This window comes from Stenella coeruleoalba (genome assembly GCF_951394435.1).
Source record: "Stenella coeruleoalba genome assembly, chromosome: 8".
Classification (NCBI taxonomy): domain Eukaryota; kingdom Metazoa; phylum Chordata; class Mammalia; order Artiodactyla; family Delphinidae; genus Stenella; species Stenella coeruleoalba.
This window is the reverse complement of record NC_137154.1, coordinates 65,390,114-65,410,522: the sequence shown is the minus strand read 5'-3', so window position 1 is coordinate 65,410,522 and position 20,409 is coordinate 65,390,114.

Sequence of the window (20,409 nt, the reverse complement as noted above, 5' to 3'; positions counted from 1 at the left end):
CTAGGGATGTTCTTATCCAGCTGATCTCTGAAAAAATTCTTAGAGGGGGGACCACAGACACCTAAGGGGACAGGAGGAACCGCCAGCGACCCGGTAGGACGTGGGGCCTGGGGGGAGTTAAGGGGGAGGAGAAGTGGAAGCGGGACGGGACTGACGCCCCTGAGAGGCGGCTGGGGGAGGGGGAGGGATCCCACACCCGAAGGGGGAAATTGGGGGACCATTGAGAGGTCAGAGGATCAAAGGGGAGCGTGGCCAGGTTTCCCCTGCCCCTTTGGGCCCCCGGGAGCCTACTGAGATCCCGGGCCTGATCCTCTGCCCACCAAGGCCCCCTCCAGCCGGGCGGGTCCTGAGGGAGTGGGAGGGAGGGAAGGGGGAGCAAAAATAAAAATAAAGACCAGACCTCCGGGACCGGCACCCCTGAGGGGGCGCTGGGGCAGGGGAGGAGTTCGGGCACCCAGTGGGACCCACGCACCGTTAGGGGTCCAGTGGGGCAAGGGAACACCCTGGGGGAGATGGTGGCGGGGGGAAGGAGGAACAGAAAGGAACGCGGCCAGTGCTTTCCCTGTCCTCTTAGGCACCAGGGAGCCTGCTGGGCTCCCGGGCCTACTCCTCTGCCCTCGGAGCCTCCCTCCCGCTGCACAGAGCCCAAGCCCCGCCCCTACACCCCCACCCAGGGCCCTACCTCTACACTCGGAGACCCCCTCCGAGACCCCCTCCAATGCGCTGGGCCTAAACCCCAGCCCCACACCCTCACCCACGGCCCTACCTCCAAACTCCGGAACTCCACACTCTGGAGGCGCTCCTTTCCACGTGCTGCCTCTCCCCTTCTGCACAGGTCCTAAGCAGAGGCCCCGTCCCACGCTTGAACGTCGCCCCACCTAGGCCCCGCCCCCAGGGCCTTATCCAGCTATGTGGGTCCTGAGCCTAGGCCCTGCCCCATGCTCAAACGTCACCCCCACTGCCTAGGTCCTGCCCCACCTAAACCCTGCCCCTGCCTAAGTTCCACCCCCACATAAACTCCACCCCCGTAGCCAGAGCTTTGTTTCTTTTTTTCCCCCTCTTTTACATTAAGGTTCTGTTTTACCTTGTTGATTCATTGCTGCTGATTTTTTTATATGTTTATTTTTCCTAATAAATCTTTTATTTTTCTAATTTTATTTTATTCTTTATACTTTGTTAGTGATTTCTCCTTTTGGCTTGTTCCCCAACCCCTCTTTTTTTTTTTTTTCTATTACTGTTGTGATTTTATTTTACCTTGTTGCTGTTGTTTCAATTATAGTTTTATTTTTCCTAATATATTTTTTATCTTTCTAACTTTACTTTGTCTTCAGTTCTTTGATATTGTACTGCTCCTTTTTCTCTTTCTTTCTTCCTTTTTTTTTTTTTTAACTGCACCACGAAGCTTGCAGGATCTTGGTTCCCAGGCCAGAGGTCGGGCCTGAACTGCTATGGTGGGAACTCCAAATCCAAACTGCTGGACTAACAGAGAACCTCAGACACCAGAGAATATCAATCAGAGTGAGGCCTCCCGGAGGTCCTCATCTCAGCACCAAGACAGCTCTATCCAACTGCCTGAAAACTCCAGTGCTCAACATCTCAGGCCAAACAACCAGTAAGACAGGGATACAGCACCACCCATCAAAAAAAAAAAAAAAAAAAAGAAAGAAATGACAAAAAATATATGTTACAGATGAAGGAGCAAGGTAAAAACCTACCAGACCAAATAAATGAAGATGAAATAGACAACCTGCCTGAAAAAGAATTCAGAGTAATGATAGTAAAGATGATCCAAACTCTTGGAAACAGAATGGAGAAAATACAAGAAACATCTCACAAGGATCTAGAAGAACTAAAGAGCAAACAAACAATGACAAACAACACAATTACTGAAATTAAAAATACTCTAGAAGGAATCAATAACAGAATAACTGAAGCAGAAGAATGGATAAGTGAGCTGGAAGATAAAATGGGGGAAATAACTGCCAGGGAGCAGAATAAAGAAAAAAGAATGAAAAGAATTGAGGACAGTCTCAGAGACCTCTGGGACAACATTAAACGCAACAACATTCGAATTATAGGGGTCCCAGAAGAAGAAGAGAAAAAGAACGGGCCTGAGAAAATATGTGAAGAGATTATAGATGAAAACTTCCCTAACATGGGAAAGGAAATAGTCAATCAAGTCCAGGAAGCTCAGAGAGTCCCAAACAGGATAAACCCAAAGGGAAACACACCGGGACACATATTAATCAAAGTGTCAAAAATTAAATACAAAGAAAACATATTAAAAGCAGCAAGGGAAAAACAACAAATAACATACAAGAGAATCCCCATTAAGGTTAACAGCTGCTTTTTCAGCAGAAACTCTGCAAGCCAGAAGGGAGTGGCAGGACATATTTAAAGTGAGGAAATGGAAAAAACCTACAACCAAGATTACTCTACCCAGCAAGGATAGCATTCAGAATCGAAGGAGAAATTAAAACCTTTACAGGTAAGCAAGAGTTAAGAGTTCAACACCACAAAACAAGCTTTACAACAAATGCTAAAGGAACTTCTCTAGGTAGGAAACACAAGAGAAGGAAAAGACCTACAAAAACAAACCCGAAACAATTAAGAAAATGGTAATAGGAACATACATATCAATAATTACCTTAAATGTAAATGGATTAAGTGCTCCAACCAAAAGATATAGACTGGCTGAATGGATACAAAAACAGGACTCATACATATGCTGTCTACAAGAGACCCACTTCAGACCTAGGGATGCATACAGACTGAAAGTAAGGGGATGGAAAAAGATATTCCATGCAAATGGAAATCAAAAGAACGCTGGCATAGCAATTCTCATATCAGACAGAATAAACTTTAAAATAAAGACAAGAGACAAAGAAGTACACTACATAATGATCAAGGGATCAGTCCAAGAAGAAGATATAACAATTGTAAATATTTATACATCCAACATAGGAGCACCTCAATACATAAGGCAAATGCTAACAGCCATAAAAGGGGAAATTGACAGTAACACAATCATAGTAGGGGACTTTAACACCCCATTTTCACCAATGGACAGATCATACAAAATGAAAATAAATAAGGAAACAAAAGCTTTAAATGACACATTAAACAAGATGGACTTAATTGATATTTATAGGACATTCCATCCAAAAACAACAGAATACGCTTTCTCCTTAAGTGCTCATGGAACATTCTCCAGGATAGATCATATCTTGGGTCACAACTCAAACCTTGGTAAATTTAAGAAAATTGAAATTTTATCAGGTATCTTTTCTGACCATAATGCTATGAGACTAGATATCAATTACAGGAAAAAAAACTGTTAAAACTACAAACACATGGAGGCTAAACAATACACTACTAAATAACCAAGAGATCACTGAGGAAATCAAAATTGCCCAGAAACAAATGACAAGGAAAACACAACTCAAACCTATGGGATGCAGCAAAAGCAGTTCTAGGAGAGAAGTTTATAGCAATACAATCCTACCTCAAGAAACAAGAAACATCTCAAATAAACAACCTAACCTTACACCTAAAGCAATTAGAGGAAGAAGAATAAAAAAACCCCAAAGTTAGCAGAAGGAAAGAAATCATAAAGATCAGATCAGAAATAAATGAAAAAGAAATGAAGGAAACAATAGCAAAGATCAATAAAACTAAAAGCTGGTTCTTTGAGAAGATAAACAAAATTCATAAACCATTAGGCAGACTCATCAAGAAAAAAAGGGAGAAGACTCAAATCAACAGATTTAGAAATGAAAAAGGAGAAGTAACAACTGACATTGCAGAAATACAAAGGATCATGAGAGATTACTACAAGCAACTATATGTCAATAACATGGACAACCTGGAAGAAATGGACAAATTCTTAGAAAAGCACATCCTTCCAAGACTGAACCAGGAAGAAATAGAAAATATAAACAGACCAATCACAAGCACTGAAATTGAAACTCTGATTAAAAATCTTCCAACTAACAAATGCCCAGGACCAGATGAATTCACAGGCGAATTCTACCAAACATTTAGAAAAGAGCTAACACATATCCTTCTCAAACTCTTCCAAAATTTAACAGAGAGAAGAACACTTCCAAACTCATTCTATGAGGCCACCATCACCCTGATACAAAACCAGACAAAGATGTCACAAAAAAACAATACTACAGGCCAATACCTGTGATGAACATAGATGCAAAAATCCTCAACAAAATACGAGCAAACAGAACCAACAGCACATTAAAAGGATCATACACCATGGTCAAGTGGGGTTTATCCCAGGAATGCAAGGATTCTTCAAGATACGCAGATCAATGTGATACACCATATTAACAAATTGAAGGATAAAAACCATTTGATAATCTCGATACATGCAGAAAAAGCTTTAGACAAAATTCAACACCCATTTATGATAAAAATAACTCACCAGAAAGTAGGCATAGAAGGAACCTACCTCAACATAATAAAGGCCACATATGACAAACCTACTGCCAACATCATTCTCAATGGTGAAAAACTGAAACCATTTCCTCCAAGATCAGGAACAAGACAAGGTTGCCCACTCTCACCAATATTACTGAACATACTTTTGGAAGTTTTAGCCACAGCAATCGAGAAGAAATAGAAATAAAAGGAATCTACATTGGAAAAGAAGAAGTAAAACTGTCACTGTTTATAGATGACATGATACTATACATAGAGAATCCTAAAGATGCTATCAGAAAACTACTAGAGCTAATCAATGAATTTGGTAAAGTAGCAAGATACAAACTTAGTGCACAGAAATCTCTTGCATTCCTATACACTAATGATGAAACATCTGAAAGACAAATTAAGGAAACACTCCCATTTACCACTGCAAAAAAAAGAATAAAATACCTAGGAATAAACCTACCTAAGGAGACAAAAGACCTGTATGCAGAAAACTATAAGACACTGATGAAAGAAATTAAAGGTGATACCAACAGATGGAGAGATATACCATGTTCTTGGATTGGAAGAACCAACATTGGAAATATGACCATACTACCCAAAGCAATCTGCAGATTCAGTGCAATCCCTATCGAACTACCAATGGCATTTTTCACAGAACTAGAACAAAAACTTTCACAATTTGTATGGAAACACAAAAGACCCTGAATAGCCAAACAATATTTAGAAAGAAAAACAGAAGTGGAGGAATCAGGTCCCTGGCTTCAGACTATACTACAAGGCTACAGTAATCAAAACAGTATGGTACTGGCACAAAAATAGAAATATAGATCAATGGAAGAGGATAGAAAGCCCAGAGATAAACCCATGCACATATGGTCACCTTATCTTTGATAAAGGAGGCAAGAGTATACAGTGGAGAAAAGACAGCCTCTTCAATAAGTGGTGCTGGGAAAACTGGACAGCTACATGTAAAGGAATGAAATTAGAATACTTCCTAACACCACACACAAAAATTAACTCAAAATGGATTAAATATCTAAATGTAAGGCCACTCTAAAACTCTTAGAGGAAAACATAGGCAGAACACTCTATGACATAAATTACAGCAAGATCCTATTTGACCCACCTCCTAGAGAAATGAAAATAAAAACAAAAATAAATAAATTGGACCTAATGAAACTTAAAAGCTTTTGCACAGCAAAGGAAACCATAAACAAGATGAAAAGACAACCCTCAGAATGGGAGAAAATATTTGCAAATGAAGCAACTGACAAAGGATTAATCTCCAAAATTTACAAGTAGTTCATGCAGCTCAATATCAAAAAAACAAACAACCGAATCCATAAATGGGCAGAAGACCTAAATAGACATTTCTCCAAAGACGATATACAGATTGCAACAAACACATGAAAAGATGTTCAACATCACTAATCATTAGAGAAATGCTAATGAAAACTACAATGAGATATCACCTCACACAGGTCCGAATGTCCGTCATCAAAAAATCTACAAACAGTAAATGCTGGAGAGGGTGTGGAGAAAAGGTAACCCTCTTGCACTGTTCGTGGGAATGTAAATTGTTACAGCCACTATGGAGAACAGTATGGAGGTTCCTTAAAAAACTAAAAATAGAACTACCATATGACCCAGCAATCCCACTACTGGGCATATACCCTGAAAAAACCATAATTCAAAAGAGTCATGTACCACAATGTTCACTGCAGCACTATTTACAATATCCAGGACATGGAAGCAACGTAAGTGTTCATCAACAGATGAATGGATAAAGAAGATGTGGCACATATATACAATGGAATATTACTCAGCCATAAAAAGAAACAAAATTGAGTTATTTGTAATGAGGTCTATGGACCTAGAGACTGTCATACAGAGTGAAGTATGTCAGAAAGAGAAAAACACATACAGTATGCTAACACATATATATGGAATCTAAAAAAAATGGTTCTGATGAACTTAGGGGCAGGACAGGTATAAAGACACAGAGGCACAGAATGTACTTGAGGACACGGGGAGGGGGAAGGGCAAGTTGGGACGAAGTGAGAGAGTGGCATTGAGATATATACACTACCAAATGTAAAATAGCTAGCTAGTGGGAGCAGCCGCATAGCACAGAGAGATCAGCTGGGTGCTTTGTGACCACCTAGACGGGTGGTTTAGAGAGGGTGGGAGGGAGACGAAAGAGGGAGCGGATATTGGGATATAGGTATGCACATAACTGATTCACTTTGTTATACAGCAGAAACTAACACAACATTGTAAAGCAATTACACTTCAATAAAGATTTTTTAAAAAAGGAGTTCTTAGACAAAATTTCCTCTCTGGAGACCACAAGGTAGAAGCGACCTTGCTGTCTTGTTGGCTTCATAAATATCTGCGTTCATGCTGTGTGTGCACTGATTTAGAGCTTTTAGACACCTACAGTTCTATGCCAAAAATAAGATGAAATCATCGTTTCCTAGGCAACAATTTCATGGAAAATACATAGTTTTCCTCTGAAGGTGTCTTAAATGGTAAAATTTACTATTTACTTTTTTAATGTGTTCACTTTTTAAAGGAACACTCTGTAAACCAAATGCTTTAGCATGCATGGATTGTTAAATTAGGCAACTAGACTCTGACCAAGTTCTAACTTGTGCAAAAGGAGGGCCAGATATACTTTTTTGTGTAAACTCTACGTGGAAGATAAAAATGGGGCAGGGTGTTAGGACAGAAGAAAGGATGGAAGAAAAGAAGGAAAGAGACAAGGAGGGAGGGAAGGAGGAAGAATTTACTAATGAATACCCATGGGATTGTTTTGAAATTTAAAACAAAATGCTCTTCATGGTGCTAGTCACTTAGTACATGCTCAGTAAATGGTAACATTATTTTTTTATTTTGTTAAACTAAAAACAATTATTTCTGTGTCAAAAACTTAGGCAAGCACTCAAGCATTAATTGTATCCAGAGACATGTTCTGGAGTGTGCCTGAGATGGTATATTTTGGACTGTGACATCAATGATGGTAAGGCATTGATAAACTGGCACAGACACATCTGTCCTTTGTTGACCTAAATTGATATTAAGATGTAGAAATGTGCAGTCTGGATGAATTTCACCCCAATTCCTCCAACTATGTAGCACCTCCTGTCTAGAAGGCTTTATATGAAGTATTTTGTATGCCTTAACTTTTTAAATTCTGACACCCCTAGAGAAGAAAGATATCATTGTTAATACTTTAAAGGTATGAAACAGATCCTCAAAGGTTTTAAGTGATCAGATCAAGCTTGCAAGAGCTGTTTAAGTCTAGGATCCAGAATTCAAACTCAGGTTAGCTCCTTGATGTCCATCTGCACACTAATCTAGAGGTCCTTTATTTTCTCCTTTCCCCAGGGAAATTGGTGTGGCATTTCCGTAAAAGCAAAAGTAGCTAAATAATATTTGAGAAAAAGGCACTAGACAAATCAGGTATGGCTTATCTAGTAGACCGAGGAGTCAGTACTACCTAATACTCCAGGCTGTGAGTAGTACACAAATCAAAATTATAAATTATTTTAGTAGTACTTTCCCACCAGAGATATTTCTTTAGAGCTAGGTTAATAATACAATAAGTATATTTCACAGTAATTCATGGTGTTATTATTTCAAACCTGAAACCTCCCTGGGGTCATACAGATGCCTCAGAAACACAATTGCTACAGAACAGGTTCATGGCAAACCCTAGCGCAGAACCATATCCTGTCCCCTTTTTTCTTCCCTCATCTTAAGTCACTTGAAAAATAAAACTCAGAAAAGAATGCGCTGAAATAAGACATGAATGAAGCTATTCAATGAACTGGCACCCAGCCTTCAGCTAGTTTCATAAACTGCAAAATTATTTCATTTAGTTTGCATTAGATTTTCTTACTTTGATACACTTATACTCACATATTTTAGAGGGAATAGCTTACAACAAACTTCAGGGAAGTCTTCTTGATGTATTTTTCAAACTATCAAAACATAAATGTTCTTGTCAGTTAAAAACATATTTTCCTCTATGTTTTCCAGAGATGAGTGCAATCCTGCTATAGGCTGATGAAATTGCACGTGTTATCATTTAAGGACTGGCTTGGACAAAGACATTCAACTGGTTCAACGTTTCCAGCTCTCTCTCTTGGATAATAGATGAAAATGTTTGTTTCCCTTGTCCATTTGGGTCCATACTATTTGTGCTATATTGCCAAATAAGATGCTCTGAGAGGTGTCAGTGGATTGGGCTCTGAAACTGAATATGCTTTTGCTGAAAATGGATCAAACGTTTATATACCCTTTTAACAGTGTTTTAACCATGTTACCTTGGGTGAGGTATGGTGAGGTTAGCCACAGATCAAGAGAGAGAAATCAGAAAGAGTTTTACCATTTTGTTACTCACAGTTCCCTGGGAAGAACACAGCATGACACACAGTGCCATTCAGGGGAAGCCCCAGAGTTGGCCATGAGGCAAAAGGAAAGAGGGGAGTTGTGGATAGTGTCTTTGTTGTGGTTTCCATGGGTAAGCAAGTTTAGGATTAGCTACTTTGAATAATTTCAGCAGGCTTTAGGACACAGGAGCTGCCCCTGGTTGACTGGTATCTGGTCTTGGGACAATTAGGACAAGTGTATAGTGGCCAGGATTATGAGAACTCGATATGGGAGCAGGTTGGGAGTGTGGACTTAGTTGTCTACTGAAGCGGAACTGACTGGCCTCTCCTCAGGACCTGAAAATGGAGTCAAGACAACGTTTTGAAAAATATATCAAGAACGGACATAGGAAAGAAGTTAAGGTATGTACCTTATTTGTTGTTGTTGTTTGTTTGTTTAGTTATTGCCTCTTAGATCCTTCGCTTCTCTTGTGGGTTAGATGATAAAGTTTCCCTGCCAGGTGTTCTACCACTCATTTCATTTTCCTCCTGGGTATATAGGAAGATTATGTTCTTCCAACTTCCCTTATAATTAAGTTGGTCCATTTGACTTAACTCTGGTGACCAGAATGTGGGTAGAATTGATACCACTCCACTCCCTAGATAATTGGGAATTATGTATTAAAAATAAGTGTTACAAGATGGAATTTACTTGGGTCCTATATTAATATTCAGCAGAAAAGACACCGTTTCCTGCACCTCAATCCCCAACTGCTTTGCTGTCCCTGCTAACGTGAGCAACCGGTAAGTCTTTTTGAGGTTTAAGGACTTATCTGTTACAGGAGCTGGGCTTAGTCATGCTAATGATAATTAACTTGTCTATGGGTTCTTGTTTTTTTTTTTCAGAGCAATGACATTGTTAGATAGGAAAAGTTACAGTTCAAATCTCATAGGGTAGAAGTTATGATGCTAGTAACATATGACACCAGCACTGTAACGTTCCTACGTAGTACAATGAAAACAGTATTTTTCTCAGCAAGTTTAGAGAGCTTCCTTTTTCTCCCTTGTTACTATTCTCTAATCCCTTAGTTTTGCAAAAGTCACTTTGAGATAGGAATTCTTGAGACACAAGAAAGGTTTTCCTAGGCCTTTGATTAGGAGATTCTAGAAGGAAGAAACTTTTCTTTCCTTTTTTTATGTTTCTCTCTCTCTTTTTCTTTATACCCTGTATGCCAACCCAATCTTTCTCTAACCCACAAACACACTGGTCAGCATGGAGTCATGTATATAGTAGTTTTGTATTATATAGTTGTGGATTTAATTTTCTGGACACTTTGTTATTGTTGTTTGAGCCATTTATAGGTCTGTTTTATATTTTAGCTAGCCTGACAAGCATACTTGTGGAAAACACTACAAAGCATCACCTGCTAGATTTTAAAGCATGAGGCTATAGGAAGCCCCCATTACACATCCTCTGTCATCTGTGGGGCCTATCATTACTCCCCATGGTCACCTTTTAGATTATATTAAAAAAACCCTGTTGGGCTTCCCTGGTGGCACAGTGGTTGAGAATCCGCCTGCCGATGCAGGGGACACAGGTTCGTGCCCCGGTCCGGGAAGATCCCACATGCCGTGGAGCGGCTGGGCCCGTGAGCCATGGCCACTGAGCCTGCATGTCCAGAGCCTGTACTCCACAACGGGAGAGGCCACAACAGTGAGAGGCCCGCGTACCGAAAAAAACAAAAACAAAAACAAAACAAAACAAAACACCCTGCTTCCAGGAACTATGCTTATGATTATAATTGATTGATCTGGTAAAGCTAGGCAAAGCCTGAAAACGTTGATGATAGCTTCTCAAGTCTAGGTTTCCCATTACTCAAAGGTTCTGAGAAGCAAAGGAACCCTTGAGAGATTATATAATATGCTCATTCCCCAGATTTTAAGACAGTTTATGTGTGTTTGTGTTATATCTGATATATCTTATGTATATAATAAAATCAGTTTTCTTCGTTTATATTTAAATTCTCTAGAGCTCCTTCTCCATTCTTGTTAGAAATGACACGTATTGTTGAAGGAACAAAGCTGGCTAACCCCATTTCTCATTTTTCCTACTGGGGAGACTGAGCCAGCCAAACCAATACCCTTTCCATCTGCCTCAAAGAACCTGTTATTTCCTCGCTTGCACACATACCATGATCACTCTGTCCTTTCCAAGTCACATTTCCTTGCTCCTTCAGAAGGTAAAAGTATTTTCCAAAAAATATCATATCACTCTGGTATATTAATTGGATCTGTAATTTATATCTTTGTACCATTTGGCTGCTTCTGCATGTTTCACAGTACTGAGGTGGAAGTGTTGTTCAGAGTAAATGTGTAATGAAAGTTTATTGAGTGGTTATTGAATCTACTTCACAGGAATGTCCCCTGCATCCCTGATCACGAATACTACACGGTAAAAACTGTGTCTGTGTGACTTGTCTTTTACCACTGCCTCAGTCCAGGACTTTGTGGATGATGGATACTTCACTTATTTAATTTCCGTACTGGATTCTGGAACATTAATGATATACTAATAATATGTAAAACTAATAGTATACTATATAATAATATATAATATATATCATCATGTATTAACCAGAATCACACTATTTGTATGAGTCGCAAATAAATAAATAACAATACAAAGCTTATTTAGTTTCTATTGTAAAAAGCCTTTTAAAAGTAATGAATAGAGTATACAGGAGTACATAACACGGGGGCCTCGCCTGGCCTGAAGAGTTATGAATGGTTTCCCTGTTGAAGTAGTACTTTAAGCTGAGACCTGAAGGATGAATAGGCCCAAGTCAGTAATTATTTTGCCTGACTTCAATATGATTCACCAAATCCCTAAATGTTATTTTAATTATTTACTGTCATTTACATTGTTTTTATTGGGCAAACATATCTGGGGCATCAGATAGTTTTTAAATTAAAAAGGTGACTCAAGGATGAAAAGTAGAATGCTGTGCAGGAACATAATGTAAGAATTCTAAATTCCTGATTCTTTCCAAAGAACTTTCAACGAAACACTACATGTAATTATATATTTAGTCTATTTCTAGTGAATATAAAGGAATTTTAGGAACATAGCAATGTCCATGTTAGTGCAGCACTTATGGCTGTGCTATGTTTGTCTTCAAGTTAAGTCGATAAATTCAGTTTTTTTAAAGCAACTAGTTAAGAAAAGGTTTGTTTTTATTGCACGTTATCCAAATATGACCATATGCACTGCAATCAGTTACATCACATGTACAACAATGAACCACTGTTTATAACAGGCATCCCACATGTACTTCAGGGACTGTTTTGAGATTCAAATAAGAAAATAAATGTGTAAGAGACATGAAAAGGATAAAATTCTAGGCAAAGGACATATGCTATATTTGTGACATTCTTTTCCACTCTTCTGGTTACTTCGATGTACAAATACGAGAATTTAGGAATGATTCATAAGTTTAAAGGATCAAAGTTAATGAAAAGAAAAGAAAGGAAACAAAAAGGAAAGAAGAAAAACATCCACATAAATTTTTTTTAAATTAGCAATAGATAATTTCAAGGACTACATCAAAATTAGGAGTAGTAGGATTAAAGTGATTGTATAGCACAAAAATGGGAATATACTTAATGCCAATGAATTTTAAAGTGGTTAAAATAATACATTTTATGTGCATTTATCACAATATAAAAATGATTATATAGTTGATACTATAATAATTTAAAGTGTTTGATCAAATACAATATGGTATTGATACAAAAATTTTAAATAAAAGATTAATAAGGGGCTTCCCTGGTGGCACAGTGGTTGAGAGTCTGCCTGCCGATGCAGGGGACAGGGGTTCGTGCCCCGGTCCGGGAAGATCCCACATGCCGTGGAGCGGCTGGGCCCGTGAGCCATGGCCGCTGAGCCTGCGCGTCCGGAGCCTGTGCTCCACAACAGGAGAGGCCACAACAGTGAGAGGCCCGTGTACCGCAAAAAAAAAAAAAAAAAAAAAAAAGATTAATAAATAGAATCTAACAGAATAATTAAAGTATAATAAACCATTACCAAATGAAACCTAGTCCAGAAGGAAAGAATGTTTTATTGTTGGGTAACCTGTTACCTAATTTTACCAAGAGTGACAAATCACAAATAATCTCCAAAAATGTTATAAAAATTATCAGAATTAACCATCTGTTTTTGATAAAGTAGCAATAGATAGAGATGTACCATGTTTATTAGAAAACAGTTTTCTCATTAAAACCATAAACAAAATAAGGCTACCCTTTATTGCCACTATTTTGTAGCATCATTTGTGAGTTATTGGACAATGCAGTTGGACAAAGGAAGGAAAAAGAGTCATACAAATTAGAAAGGATATAAATCTCTTATTCTCTATAGATCATATAATTGTTTACTATAAAAACAAATAATTTTTCCAGAAATTTTTAAAGCCAAATAAAGGTATTTACAAAGGATAAGAGAATGTATTAAGCTGAAAGTTAATTTACAATAACCAATTAGTTTAAAACAAAGTACATTAAGAAAATATAATAAAAGTAAGATTCCTATTTCACGTAAAAATTAAAAGAAAGTAAATTTTATATTTTATATATTTATTTATGTCATTGAAGTATATTTGATTTTCAAAATTGTGTTAGTTTCAGGTATGCAGCAAAGTGATTCAGATATATACATATATAATTTTTAATATTCATTTCTATTACAGATTATTACAAGATATTGAATATAGTTCCCTGTGCTATACAGTAAAGCCTTGTTGTTTACCTGATTTATATATGGTAGTGTGTATCTGTTAATCCCATACTCCTAATTTATCCCTCCCCTGCCCGTCCCTTTGATAACCATAAGTTTGTCTTCTATGTCTGTGAGTCTGTTTCTGCTTTGTAAATAAATTCATTTGTACTCTTTTTTAGATTCCACATGTAAATGCTATCATATACTATTTGTCTTTCTCTGTCTGACTTACTGCACTTAGTGTGGTACTCTTTAAGCCATTTTGAGTTTATTTTTGTGTATGGTATGAGGGTGTGTTCTAACTTCATTGATTTACATGGATTCTTTTCTCCATTGTATATTCTTGCCTCATTTGCTGAAGATTAATTGACTGTAGGTGTGTGTGTTTATTTCTGGGCTCTCTAGTCTGTTCCATTGATCTATATGTCTGTTTTTATGCCAATACCATGCTGTTTTGATTACTGTAGCTTTGTAGTATAAAATGATTTCATGTTTTATACTTGCTATTTGAAAATAAATATTGAGGCAGACATCATGGGGATAAATAAGAACAATGTAGGACTTTTTGCCCTGTTTTAACAAGTAACAAGGTAGTTACTTGTTTTATTTTGAGTATTATATGAGTGTGTACATTAATCATTTGATTCTTTGGGGGCCTCTTACTTCATCCTGGAATAAACCTGTCCCAGTGTCCAGTATCCCTGGATGGCACTCTTTCCCTCCACCTTTATGTCATATTAACCGTATAGTATCCACACTGAAGTTTCTTCCTAGAGTTGAATCTTCTGAACCTCAGCACACTTGTCTTACAATGAAAATTGTATGACCTTGGCCTGATAATTTCCACTGGAGGCATACAGGATGTTTGCTTCTCTTAGAGCCCTAGCAGATCAACTGGAACTAAAATGTGTCCATCTACCTGACTTCAAGGATCATCAGCCACTTCCACGTCCTTGTGTATATATCAGACTGCTTGCCTCTAGATGGTGATGCACACCCAAACCCAGTACAGCTTTGCCACCCTTCTTTGGTCATTGTGGATAGAGAGTCTAGTTGTATTTACTCCTTGAAGCAAGATCTACAATGTGGTCATTTTCCGTAGTATCCATGAGTTTGCATCTTGGCTGAGAATCCCAGTTAGCATAAGAAAGGAATCAAGAAAGAGACAAAGCAGAGAGGATAAGCAGAATAACTAGAAGAGGTATTCATTCATTTATTCTAAAAATACTTTTTGATTGCTCAGTGTAAGTCACTGTACTATGTTAGAAACATTGAGAGGAATAAAGCCTGGTTGCTGTTCCCAGGCACTCAGATATTATTAAAGCAACTTTCGTCAAAATTGTTTCCAAATTTTCATAGAAAGCGCCAGAGGCTTCATAACTGATGCTTTCATGCATTTTTAAAAATTCCTCAATGGCTATGTTGTATTAGTCTAGGTGTTGCTACTTGGTGTGCCCCTTTGATATCCACTGTAAGTAATTTCTGCAGGATTACTTTGATATCATGAACCAAAGGTCCATGAGGCACTTTAAGGAAGAGAATGTGCTGTTTCAAAACCCCTGAAAGGATTTTGTCATGATCCTCTTTTGTGATACTGCTTTTGCTTCCCAGTTTTCTGTATTTAACTTTTAGTATAAGTAATTATGTGTAACAGTAGCTTTCTGACATTTGATCACAACATCTTACATTTGTTCTCCTGGATGCCTTTGGGTAGCAGCTTTACATTGTTCTATCCTGGCGCTCATCTGACCACATTGTCCCTGTTTTCTCCCTCATGTTGCCTACTAGACTGTGAGATTCCCAGAACAAAGGGTAGTTTGAATATATGGCTTAAAATTAAAATTGCCAGATTTATTAAATAAAAATATAGGACACCTGATTAAATTTGAATTTCAGAAAAAAAATGTAGCTTGTGTCCCATGAAATATTTGGGACATACTTAGATGAAAAAAAATGATTTATTAATCTGAAATTCAAATTTAACTCAGCTTCCTGTATTTTGTTTAGCAACTCTACTTTAAAAATGTCTTAAAATCTGAAGAGCCTATAATTCTGTTTTTAAATATTATTTAATAATAAAGGATATAATTTAATCAGTAACGATGGGAATTTTATAAATTACATGAATCTTATTATCGAATACTGTATTCTGGGACATATAAGTATATAAAACATGGGAACAAGTCTTTACAGGCAGACAGATAGGCTTTCACATACATTGGCTTTTAGAACACTGGGCTTAGTGCACCATAAAGTAGCCTGTAGAAACACTAATGTTACGGGTCTGTTAAACAATTCAAGATGTATCACACATTGGGTTTAAGTCCATTCGCTGAAAAAACACTGTGCCAAAATTTTCTTTCATATAGCTATAGATTTTATATTACAGGGTCTGTTTTTTAACCATAGTATTAATAGGTATTAATTTCAGTTTCTTCATGAATTCATCATTTATCAAAGTCAATGAAAATCAATACATGTATTCATTTCAGTAAAGATTTGTTAAGCTGCTAAAATGTGCCAGTCCTAACCTAAGCAAAGTTGTAACCAAACATGGTAGCATAAGAGTGAGAAGAAAATGAGCATTCATAGAACTAAAATTAGCCATATGTTCATAGAAATAACATCAGATGATCCAAACAATAAACAGTTAATACCTATATTGTGGAATTCTGTGATTATAAAAATTTGTGGAACTTTGGGAACAAAATAGGAGGTCCGCTAAGTACTTCAGAGTAGGAAAGTGGTCAAGTGATATGACTGAGGTGGGGATACCAAGGTTACATAAGAAAGCCTTTAGTTTTTCCTATTATTCACATCTAAATTCAATGTATTATTTACCAGTTTTCAATTGGTAATTGATTCTTTATAATAAAATATACAGAATTATTAAATTAAAAACATCAGATTAAAATATTGAACTAACTATTATGAATCCAAAAAAAATTGAGATCTTAAATTTAGATAGAACATGTTTATAGTAGAAAATACCAAAGTTTCTAGGGGACTTTCTTAATTGTATTTTGCATATTATTTGATGCAGGAGAGCCATATTCACAATGTTTTAAATTAAAAAGTTGATTATAGGTTATTAACTTTATCCTCCTGAAGCACAGCTTATGCCCTCAATATAGTTCTGTTTCCTCACTGGCTCTTTACTGTACTTCCTATGTTTCTGTGGAAGAAGGACATCTAAGCTTAAATGCACTTCATGAGAGAAAGAAACACAAGGCTACTCTACTCTATCTGTCTACTGTCTATTTAACTAAAAATTTAACTTGTAGAGCTCCTTACCTCTTGTTTACTTCTCTTTCTCACACCTTTTTTTTTTTTAATGAGATGATAATGTATTACCTAAGTTAAGGGCATTTAAGTTAAAGACAATCTTCTTTGGGATGCCAAGAAGGGAAGAAAGATTTTAATTCTAAGATTCTGAAAATAAGTGATGAGAGAAGATAGATTTTTCTTATTGTTTAAAAGACTCATGAAAATAGTCACCATGGAAACCAGACATGAGTCCATGGAACATCAAGAGATCAGAAGACAGGTCTTGAGCTGAGACTCTGAGTCTTAAATTTGGAATGCTGACATAGATTTTAACCCTTATTTGAGGATAAATTCTTCATAAACTGTGTGATTTATTTTAGATTACACAGTCTTGGAATTTGATTTTTGTGTGTGTGTGTGAAATTCTACTCTGTGCTATTTTCTTTCTCTTTTTATTTCTCCTTCCCTCTCTCTTTCTCCCTTCCTTTTTTCTTCTCTCCCTATATCACTCTTCCTCCCTTCCTCCCTCCCCTTCTTCCTTTCTTCCTCCCTCCTCTTCTTCCTTTCTTCCTTCCTTCCTTTCTTTTCTTTCTTTCTTCATTCATTCTTTTTTCTGTTCTTTCCCCTCCTCCTCCATCTGTTTCTTCTTTTCTTCTTCATCTTCTTCATTTTTTGATTAATGACCTATGGTGGGACATGTGAAAAGAAAGAAGATGAGAGAAAACTGTGGAAAGTAGTACAACATATTAAAATCTAAAATGAGAGCAATACTTGGAAAATATATCACTTAAATATTCTGACCTAGTGAATATTCTAGCTAGCTCAGAGTGAACTCGTAAATTTTTTAAAAATGTTCAACTTTGTTTTTTGAGGATCTTCTTATATAATTACATATGAATAAAAAATAATATGTAGTGAAAAATAATCATCAGTCAGCATATTTATAAATACAGGAAATTGTTTAGAAAACAATCTCAAGTAAAACAATCAAAATACAATTTACATACATGTACAATATAAATGTAACTAGACTTTCAGAATGTTGAGGTTATTGCACTTTGTAACCTCTGTACTTAGTGCAAGAACTGATATGTAACAGCTGCTCAGTTAATATTTGCTTAAGAAGTCTACAGATACATCAAAATACACACACACACACACACACACACAAACACACACATGTATAATTTTAAGAAGTTGAAAATAAAATGCAAAAAAAATAAAATAAAAGCTACTTTATTTCAAGTTACTGGACAATAAGAATATTTTTCTTCATTTTTTGTTTTTACTTAGGACATTGAATCAATGATCCTGCAATATTTTGAACACTGTTATTCCTGAACATATTTTCATAAAATGTATTGTTAATATGACTTTATTTTGTTTTCTTTCACTTTCCCAGAAATGAAATGATACCTATTTAGTTGAGATTTTATACTAAACCTATTTTATTCTAGAATGCAGGAACTTAGTACGTCAATATTTAAAATATATACAATTTATGTGTCAAAAGGTAGTGGTGTTTACAGGGATAAAAGGCAGCATAAGATAATGGAAATAGCATGTTTTGGGTTTCAGGATGTTATTTTACTTTTTAGAGTTGCTATTTTAAACTTGTGTGATAGGGCGAAACTACTTCACCTCTCTGGGTTTTACCATCTACTTCCCACGATTGATATAAGGAATATTTGGAGATGATATGTGTGTTTCTGATTTAAAGTATGCCTTTAAAGTGTTTATAAATGTGAAATGTGGGAGTTCATTTTAAAAATTCCAATACTCCAAAGAAGCTAAAAGGGCATTGATCTCATAAAAGTCATTTTATTTTCTTGTGGTCAAATTATGCTTTGCTTAATAACATGGCACCTACACTCTTATTTGATATAATTTATGCCAAGTTAGTTTAAAATAAACGCAAAGGGTTTAACTAGACTGGCAGTTGTTCTGAATATTAGCTGCACATTAGAATCATCTGTGAAGCTCTCTAAAAATCTAATTCCCTGGCTCTCCACCTGATACCAATTAAGTCAGTGATTTTTTTTTTTTTTTTTTAAAGCTAGAGATGATTCTAATGTTTATCCAAAGTTCAGAACCCCTAAACTAGAAAGTCTACAGATCTGAACTCATTTTAACTTACTTTAGAATCTAGCTTATGAGAATCTGGATTGATTGATAGAATGTATTCATTAATTTATTCATTAACTATATGTCTGGTAACCACTGCATGCCAGGCACAATTCTAGGTATAGGGAATGTTTAAATATATGGTGCCTACCCCCAAAATGTTTGCATTTTATCAGAGAAGGTGGGGACCTAAGTGAGTAATTATGATTTAATATTATATATGTTATGCTAGGGCTTTAAAGCAAAGTTGTATGGTAGCACAAAGAAATGGTGAGTAGTCCTTCAAGAGGATCAGGCAGTGTTTCATTGGAGCTGATTTTGAAGCATTGGTATGCATTCATTAGGAAAAGAGGAGGATAAAAATTAGAGCCTTTTAAAAGTATTTTTTACAAAGTCATGATAAAAATACATACTGTGCTAGGGAACGACAAGCCAGTTATGAAGAGATTAAAAAAAGAGGATGGGGCCAAACAAGGAGGAGACCCAGGTGCTGTGCTTCAGAATTTGAACTCTATCCCATGGGCATTGTAGAAATGAGCGTACACAGCAGTTTATAAAAAAAAATTGGATTAGTAAGACCTTCTATTCTTTCTGAGTGTCCTGAAGATACCCATTCTAATACAAAATTTAGAAAGCCCAGTGTTTCATAGTTCCTTGGATTACAAATTGCAATATAATTATAGGAAGCTTTTTCAGTTGAATGATGACTGGATCTAAAGTACTTACTAAATTATTATATGCTAATAATAGCTAATATTGCATGATAACTGTGTGCAAAGCCCTGCTCTAAAGACTTAACAGTACTTAACTCCTTTAATACTAACAAAGACCTTATGAAGTAGTTGCCATTGCCCTCTGTTTACTTATAAATAAGGAAACTAAGGCACAGAAAGGTTAACTGGTTCACACACACCTGGTAAGCAATACAAGCGTCAAATCCACGTTGATTGGCTTCAGAGAGCATGCTCTTATGTAGTATACTGCTTCTCATCTATAATAATTATAACTAACAGTGTTTCAAATGCTTACTGTGTACCAAGCTCTGTGCTTTACAAGTGTAACTTATTTAGTCTTCACAATTAACTTATGGAACTAGGATTTTCCCCGTTTTACAGATAATTAGGTTAAGGAACAGAATTGAATGCTGTATTACTTCAACTGTAGCACGTGCTCTTGGTTCATCAGTCAGGATTCTTGATGGATCCATGTGTCTAGCACAGCTCAACATCCCTGCTAAATCGTAAAGAAATGTAAAAAATGAATATTTAGTAACATAATTTTAATTTTGTAATATTACTAAACAAATTTTTAGTAACATAATTTACTTTCATTGTAAACATCAATTATCAAGTTTCTGTCATTGCCATGATTACTACCTAACTTTAAATCATTTACTTTAGCTCAATAAGCTACTTCTAAGAA